Raw genomic sequence first — 8745 nt, 5'->3', positions numbered from 1 at the left:
CGCTGCTCTAGAGGGTAAGGAAGAGCAATGGTGATAACTTGTACTCTACGGGACATCACTGACTGAGAATCCACCAGCTCCTACGGCTGATACATATTCAGAAAACAAGTAAGGTACAAAGTCAATGAATAAAAATCTATACCCTTCCTATACACCCATGGCAACCACACTAAGGAAGAAATTGTGGAAACAATCCCAGTCATAATGGCCTAAAAAAGTGAATCCTGGATTAAATCTATTCATGGACATGAAAGGCTTGCACAACAAAGTCAGTAAGACCCTGAGGAAAACACTGAAGAAATTGCAAGAGGATGAGAGACTGCCCATGCTCATGGTGGGATACATGTCGTGAAGATGGCCGCCCTACCAAAGGCCAGGTACAGATTCAGTGCAATCCCAGTTCAATTTCCAACGCTGTTCTTCCTGGAAACTGAAAAAAATCGATCTCAAAATTGATATGGAGCCATGAAAGATTCAGGATAGCCAAACCATTCTGAACAGCAAAAGAGGACTAAAGCGTCTCCACCCCTGGTTTCCCCTCACTGCAGAGCAATGGCAACAAACACAGCATGGTCCCGGCACAAGAACAGACGCATTAATCAGTGCAACAGAACGGATGGCCCACACTTAAGCCCACAGGACCACAACCACCCGAGTTTTCACAGAGGCTGAATTACACGTGGAGGAGAGACCGAGCCTTCAACAAATAATCAACCTGGACAGCTGAATGCAGAAGACTGACGTGTGTGCCCCTTATCACTCACCCTCCTAGAACCCAACTCCAAGTGAATCAAGGACCTCAACATAGCACCTGGAACCTGAGTCTCTTATAGAGAAAGAGGGGAGTGCACATCCACTCGGAGGCCAGCAAGACTTTCTGAATGGGACCCCAGCAGCGCAGGTGTTAGGACCGATGATTAACAAACAGAACCTTATGAAACTAAAAAACGATTCTGTACAGCAAGAGACATCATCCACAGAGTGAAGACTCAGCCTACAATATGGGGAAAAATCTCTACCCCAGCTATGTCTCTGGTGAATGGTTATCATCTAGAGCCGTGGTTCTCGACCTTCCTACTGCTGTGACCCTTTAATTCAGCTCCTCCTCGTGTTCTGGTGACCCCTAACCCTAAAATTATTTTCACCGATACTTTGTAACCGGTGTGACTCGTAATACAAGTATCTGGTTTCAGATGGTCTCAGGAGACCCTTGTGAAAGGGTCATTCAACCACTCAAAAGGTCTAGAATATACAAAAAAAAAAAAATTGAAAACAGACTAAATAAATAAATAAACATCCCACTGAACTAAACACCAAGAAAACGACCCAATTCAAATTTTTGACTTTTCCTTTTTAGTGTCTAGCATCCTTATCCATCAGGGAAATGCAAATTAAAACTAGTTTGAGATTTCATCTTCCCTCACGTCAGAATGACTAAGATTAAAAAAGAGAGAGAGAGAGAAAGAGAGAGAGAGAGCAAAAGCTGGGATGGATGTGCAGAAGGAGGAAGACTTACTCACTGTTGGTGGGAGTGAAAACTGGTGCAGCCACTGTGTAAATCGGTGTGGAGGATCCTCAGAAGCTGGAAATAGACCTTCCATATGATCCAGCTACAGCACTTCATATATATATATATATATATATATATATATATATATATATATATATATATGTATATATTTTTTTTCCTACTACGGAGACACCAGCTCACACAAGCTCACCATGCTCTACTCACAGCAGCAAGAAAATGGGGAGAGCCAGGGCGTCCACCAACTGATGAATGGATAAAGAAAAAGTGCTACACTTACATAATGGGGCATCGTTCAGCTGTGAGAAGAGGCCACATTGTGAATTTGTAGGTAAACGGATGGTGCTAGAAAAAAAAATGTTCTAAGTAAAATAACCCAGACCCAAAAAGACAAACACCCTGTTTCTCTCTCATATGTGGGTGCTGGCTGGAATCCTTGGATACGTGTGTCTAAGTAGGAGAGCCCACGGAAGACAGGGAACTAGTAAGACTGCACAGGCAAGGGGAAAAGAGCCAAATGAAGAGGGTATGGAAGACTGGAGTTGTCCTTCGACAGGAGGACAACGCCTCTCCCAGGCGCTAACAAATGAGGGACGCTGTGTAGGGTACGGGTTATAGACTTTTGAGTCACTGGCAGGGTTCTCAGGTTTGGAAAGTAAAGAATTTTAGTTTCTTGCCTGGATCTCACCTTCTGTTTTTCTGTCCTGAACTTCTTTCAACACAGCTGCCTCCTTAGTGTCAAAGGATATTGAGCAAACGGTTGCTCTTCTGCCGTTCAGGATCCCACAATGAGAGACCACTTATTTCCATATATCTGAGGGCATTAACAAAGGGGAAAAGGAAACAGAGAGATGGGCAAGGAAACCAGGACGCATTCGCTAGTTAAAGGAAGAACAATGAGTAGGAGGGAGGAAGAGGGGGGCATCTCGGGCTCCTGCATCGTGTTAAATTTGCTCCCTCTCTTTCTTACGGGTAGAACAGCTTTTTAAAACCATAGTCACTTTCAAATAGTCTGTTCTCTGCTGTCAAGTTTCTTACATCAGTCAGTCATCTGTCTTCTGATCTGGGAGTCATTCCAGATAAATCTGGAGTCATCAGATAAATCATGGGACATCTTGTTACATTTTAATTTCAGATTAACAGAAAATGTTTGGTTGGTATAAGTAATGTTTGGGAAAAAAACTTATATTTTTTCAAACTCTATTGATTGCTTGTCTTTGGAGTTAACTGGGCATGTTGTGTTTTTATTCCCTATATCCAGAAACACTCATCTAGCAATCTGGAGGTTTGGGACACCCCAGCTCAACACAGACACAGTTACAGAATTCATACTAGCTCCAGTATCTTTCTTCTATGTAAGTCCAGCTTCTACTGGGCCATTTATCAGGGTCTGGGATGTTCTATGATAAATATTTCTTAAGACTGTTCTTCCCAAGGACAGCTAGAGTTAAGCTTTGAAGTTGGAGGCACAGCATGATCCTTACTTGAAGGGCACCCTGGGGTGGGCAAGCCGCGTGTGGTCAAAGCACCTGTAAACACAGAGCTGGGAATCTTGCCTGATTCTGTCTTCAGAGGAGTTCTAACAGGGGCTGTGATGGTGCCACAGAGAGAAACCCCGATTATGCCTTCAGTCCTGTGCCTCCATTTACTGACCCCATTCCCTTGGAAGCCTGGGCGTGCCCTCTCACACCACCAAGGTGGTAATATACAGGGGTTGGCAGGAGCCCATGCTCTCTGCCTCTTCTCCCATAGCAGGCCGATGTGGTGGACAGAGAACGACAATCTGACTGTTGCAGATTTCTAATGCCCGAGGAAGACAATGCTTCTTCTCCTTCCCAAAGTTCTGGTGTCCTAAAAGGAGAAAGGGATGCCATAGAGCCCAACCAGTGACTTCCAGTGGTTTCCAAGACAACGACCAATTCCTACAGCTTCCAGTCCTAAAGATGTTTACCAAAGCCCAACATGGAAGCTCTCAAAGAAACCCACCCACCACAGGTGACAGAGCAGGAGGCCTGGCTGCAACTCTGTAAGTCACACCATGGCTACTGCACTTGCCTTTGACCAGTGATCTTACGTGTGTGACGTCACATCTTTAGGGCAATGTTTTCTTAAAGAAAACTAGCATTCTATTTATCTGTGCTTTCTTAAACCTCGGCTTTAAAAACGTTTTAGTGCTAGGGATGTGTGTCAGTAGGTAGTTCTCACCCAGCATGCAGGAAGCCCTGAGTTCCATGGGCTGAGCATGGTGGTGCATGCCTACAATCCCAACACTCAGGAGGTACAGGTGAAGAAATAAAGTTTCATGGTTTCCTAGAGATGAGAAACAAAGTTGTAAAACCAAGGTTTTGAGAAATGTATCTGGTGGTCAGGATGCCTATGACACAAACTTGTGACCTTTCTGAGAGATACATCTGACCTCTGGATGCCCAGTGATATGATAAAGTTTGGTGATCAAGATTCTGACTAAGCTAATTAAGACAAAACAAAACAAAACAAAACAAAAAAAACTGTTCTCAGAAAGACCCCCTACCCTTCCCTGTGGTAAATCCCGAGAACAACTGCAAGATGTCATCCTGACCCTGCCTGACCACCCTGTTCACCCCTTCCTCTAAGAGACGTGCCCTTTCCCAGTGATTCACCAAGGCCAGGTGCAGGGCTAGATAAGGAAAGTGACCAACTGAGCCAAGAACAGCCCCTTGGGCAGGCCAGCCAATACCTGACCAGATCCTTTGTCCTGTGTACCACGAGTGAGAATAGACCAGCTAACCCTGTTGCTGAAGTCTACCCTCTGTAACGAATAAAAGTTGTGTGCTTTTTGGGTTTGGGGTTGCCTCTCCCTGCGTGGATGAGCAACCCCACGTACGTGGATTAAAAACCTTACACCCTCTTGCTATTGCAGCGGTCACTTTGTCAATCTGTGCTCTGTGGGTGGCGCTCCTGAGGTAAGGCCACTATGGGGTCTTACAACAGAGGGAGGAAGGTAAGAAGTTTAAAGTCATCCTTGGCTGCAAAGCAAGTCTGAGGCAGCCTGGGACGCAGGAGAGCCTATCTTAAAAGACAAAGCAAAATCTTCTTTAAATTGCATTTCTGATGTTTGTCTTTCCCGTGTACCCTGTTTTTTTTTTCTTTTTTCTTCTTTCCTAAAGAGCTAAAAATATTTTCATGAAAATAAATGTAGTGACAATGTTTTCTACTTTACCAACTGCAGTTCTCATTACTTTAATACATCAAATGCTACTCTTGAATTCTCAGATATTCCTTTTTAATGTATGCATAAGTGCCTGCTTGTATGAATGAATGAATGAATGAATGAATGAATGAATGAATGAATGCCTTCAGGGACATTTGTGTGCCACGTGTGTGCCTGGCGCCTGCAGAGGTCAGAGAAGGACACCGGATCCCCTGTAGGTGCAGTCTCAGACAGTCTTGAAACTCCCAGCATGGGTCTGGGAACTGAACCCTCGTCCTCTGGAAGAGCACCAAGTGCTCTAACTCCTGATACCCCCAGCCCATACATTCTTTTGTTATTTCACCTGAAAATTTCTCTGTTTTGTTATTTTTCACTGCGTTGCTTTATTTTGTCATATATCCTTTCTCTTTCTTCTTTTTAATTTCCAGGGTTCTCCCTCCTCCGATCAAAGGTTGAATATGCATATTTTTCATGATTTTATTCACCTGGATTTTTTTATTGGATATTTTTTTAAATTTACACTTCAGATATTATTCCCTTTCCCGGTTTCCTGGACATAGGCCCCCTATCTCATCACCCTTTCCCTTCTTCTATGAGGGTGTTCCCCCTCTCCAACCACCCCCTAATTCCCACCTCTCCACCCTGACATTCCCCTACACTGGGGAGTCCAACCTTGGCAGAAACAAGGGCTTCTCCTCCCACTGGTGCCCAACAAGGGCATCCTCTGCTACGTATGCAGCTGGAACCGTGGGTCTGTTCACCTGGCTTTTTTTAAGCATTAGAACTACTAGGTGAAGCTTTCTTCCCTCTCCCTCTCCCTCTCCCCCTCCCCCTCCCCCACCCCCTCCCTCTCCCTTCCCCTCTCCCTCTTTTTCTTCTCCTTCTTCTCCTTCTTCTTCTTCTTCTTCTTCTTCTTCTTCTTCTTCTTCTTCTTCTTCTTCTTGATGACTATTGCTATCTTTTCCTTTTAATTCTTCCAATTCTTCTAATTACTATTATTATTTGCTGCTGCCTCTTTTTCTTGTTGCTCTAATAATTCTTTTAATTCTTCCTCTTCCTCCTCTTCTTCCTCTTCCTTTTCCTCCTTCTCCATCTCCCCCCCCCGCCCTCCCCCCTCTTGCTGCTTCTTCTGTTTCATTTCCAGGTAAAGGAACAGGAGGACCTCTTTAAACCCCTCATTAACTTTCATTACTATTCCTTCCAGATTTTAAACATCTGCAAGAAGCAGACCTAGGGCACCACAAGCTAAATTCTCCCAGGTGACAAATCTTCCCAGAGGCCACGAAACTTACTTCCCACCATTGTCTAGGACCCCTAGACAGATCTCCAGCAAGGGACAAAGCCTGTAACTGCTGACCCTAGTGACTTTTCCTCTCAGGAAGCCTGGTTCAAAACCTTTTGCCAGCAGAAGTTGGCATGCCCAGCCTGTAGAATGCCTGTGCCCAGGGGGATAAATAACAAGTCAATGATCAGCAGCTTAAATTTGTTTCTCTAATTAACTGAAGGACCTGGCCTCTGGCACAGGGTCACCAGAAACTGCTAGAGAGCAGGACTTGAAGAGAGGTGGGGGAGAAAGGAGGATGGAGTCAGGTCTTGGCTGACAGCTAGCCCCAAGTTTCTCTCTGTTTTAGGGTGTCTTTCATCTACTGTTGGTCGTGGGCAAACCATGCCAAGCAGTCAGGGATGTGCCCAGCTGCAGACAACAGGCTTTGAACTTGTGGACGCGTGTAATGATTACATGGTTGTGCACTCAGCCAAGAGTCAAAGTACACAATCCCCCTGCCTCCTTTTTTACCTTGGATCTGAAAACAGTTTTCAACATGTGGTTTAAATATTACAATAACTGCCTTGGCCCAGGAAGGTTTTTTTTCTTTAAATCCCAAATCAATTTAAAGTCTTTTCTGAGGCTACAAGTGAATTCATCACTATAAGTAACCTCTGGTATGAACCCCAGGAACTCTGGTGAAAGGTATGGTGTGTGTAGCAGGTCTATTCAGTGTTAAAACTTGAGTTTATGTTTAAATCATCCAAAATTCCACAAACCTTCCAACACTACCCCACTAAAAGGAGCAGTGTTGAAGAGTGTCCAGTTGAGCTACTAAATAACTTTATAACGTGCTTCCAGCAGAGGTTTGAAAATGGTTACTTTGTATAATGTGGAGATTTCTTCTAGTCCCTTCTCCTTATCACAAGCTAGGAGACAGATTTTATAAAACCAGAGACAATCCTTAAGAAGACACTTTGTGGTAGGAGAAATGGCTCTGTGGGTCAAGCATTTGCCACACGAGTGTAAGGACCTGAATCAAGATCCCAGAACCCACATAAAGCCAGATGTTCCTGGAGTTCCTGTCTAATGAGATGGAAGGTGAGACCAGAGAAAGGACAGAAAGAGAAGACTTTTGTATCAGACTCTATTTTGATAACTGATACTATAAATTGCAGACAGTCCAAGGACATTGGGGTATACTAATCTTACATAAACATTGGGATATACTAATCTTACAATACCAACATCTGTAATAGCAAGTCCTCCAATCAACTGGTAAACGGGGTCTTTCCTGGGATCATTCGCTCATCAAGAACTATGTCCCTCAAAGGCTAAGTTCCCATTCCCAGGACATAAGAATGTGTCACCCGTTAAGATTTTTGCAAATTGGGGGATGGGGATTTAGCTCAGTGGTAGAGCGCTTGCCTAGCAAGCGCAAGGCCCTGGGTTCGGTCCCCAGCTCCGAAAAAAAAAAAAGAAAGATTTTTGCAAATTTAGTCAAATTAAAACGAAGCCCTTAGCCCTGCCCCGAGAGGCATTGCAGGTGTGGCTGCTGTGTCACGTGTGTGTCAGTAGGTGGCAGAGAGGAGGGAGGCTATGTCTACACTCAGTGCTCTGACCTGTGATCATCCGAATGTTAATAGCCCGACATTCCCTGGAAAAAGTGAACCTGAGATGACCACTAGTCTGGTGTGGGGCAGGCCTGAGGGAACAGCCCATGAACAAATGACCCTTACCCAGCTCCATACTGCATGAGTTGGGCATCGCACTCCTGAGACCACTCCTGAGATGACCCCAGACACTCAGAGATCCCGGGTGCCATTAAGAGGAGAGAGTAGCTGGTGGAGAAATGGAAGAGGAACAGAAGGGTGTGGGCACAATGAAGAGAGGCAGAACTGAAGAAGAGTCTCCAGGTTAGTGAGGAACAGTCCAATGTGAGTAGCTGGCGATGCCACCTGGAACCATCCTCATGACCTGCCACCAGGGGCCACATCTGAGTCCATGGCCCTGAAGCTGCAGGGCTCAGTGACCACCAAGGTCCAGTCGGGCTTCCCTGGTCTGGGATGCTGCTCAGTCTCCAGCAGCAGAGTCGCTCTGGCTGTGGGGTTTGCTGGTGAAAGCGGTTCAGATGCCCCTCAGGCCCAAGATCCAGGCCTTTGAATCGCCTCACCCCAACATCTACCCCAGAGATGAACTAGTGGAGTGCATTTAGAGCCACTCCTACAGATCCAAAACGCAGACCTACAGGACACAGAGCAGTAGCAGGATATCCAGGATGAGTCCGTGAGGTTCCAGTTTCGATAACATAGCAGAGGCTAAGGGCCTCGTGCCAGAACCATGAGCCACTGCAACAAACATCTGCAAGCGAAGAAGTGTGGACAAAGGGTGTACTGCGGGACACACTGCGACACCCCAAAGTACGATTTTTTTCCTCTGTTGAAGAGAGGTTGCAAGCTTGGAGGGCAGGTACAAGGGGAGGGGGAGATGAGTGGAATTGGGGTGCATGGTGTAAAAATCGCAAAGAACTAATAAAGTTTTCACGAAAGAACTCCTTCAGTTAGATCTCATCCAATATGGTAGCTCCTGGTACAGAAGAAGACAGGTGTGAGGGAAGCAGTGGTGCTGAGGTGGCTGAATGCAGACGCGGGAAGCCACGGAGGAGCCAGGACTGCCGACCCAGAGGCCTAGACCAAGCCTGCTGATACCTTGAGTGGACATCAGGGCTCCAAAGCTGAAGAACTATACATCTGTTGTAGAGCC

At 45.5% G+C, this 8745-nt stretch overlaps 1 non-coding gene across 1 annotated transcript; it reads left to right on the top strand.

Moving 5' to 3' along the window:
• The first annotated feature begins 7506 nt into the window (after positions 1-7506).
• LOC116904703 lies at positions 7507-7637 on the top strand. Its single transcript, XR_004388398.1, has one exon. It is a non-coding gene; the product is annotated as a small nucleolar RNA SNORA17 (small nucleolar RNA).
• The last annotated feature ends 1108 nt before the right edge of the window (positions 7638-8745 follow it).

The sequence above is a fragment of the Rattus rattus genome, chromosome 6 (genome assembly GCF_011064425.1).
Source record: "Rattus rattus isolate New Zealand chromosome 6, Rrattus_CSIRO_v1, whole genome shotgun sequence".
NCBI lineage: Eukaryota > Metazoa > Chordata > Mammalia > Rodentia > Muridae > Rattus > Rattus rattus.
The sequence above is the reverse complement of the archived record's forward strand: the minus strand, read 5'-3'. Positions and strand labels throughout refer to the sequence as shown.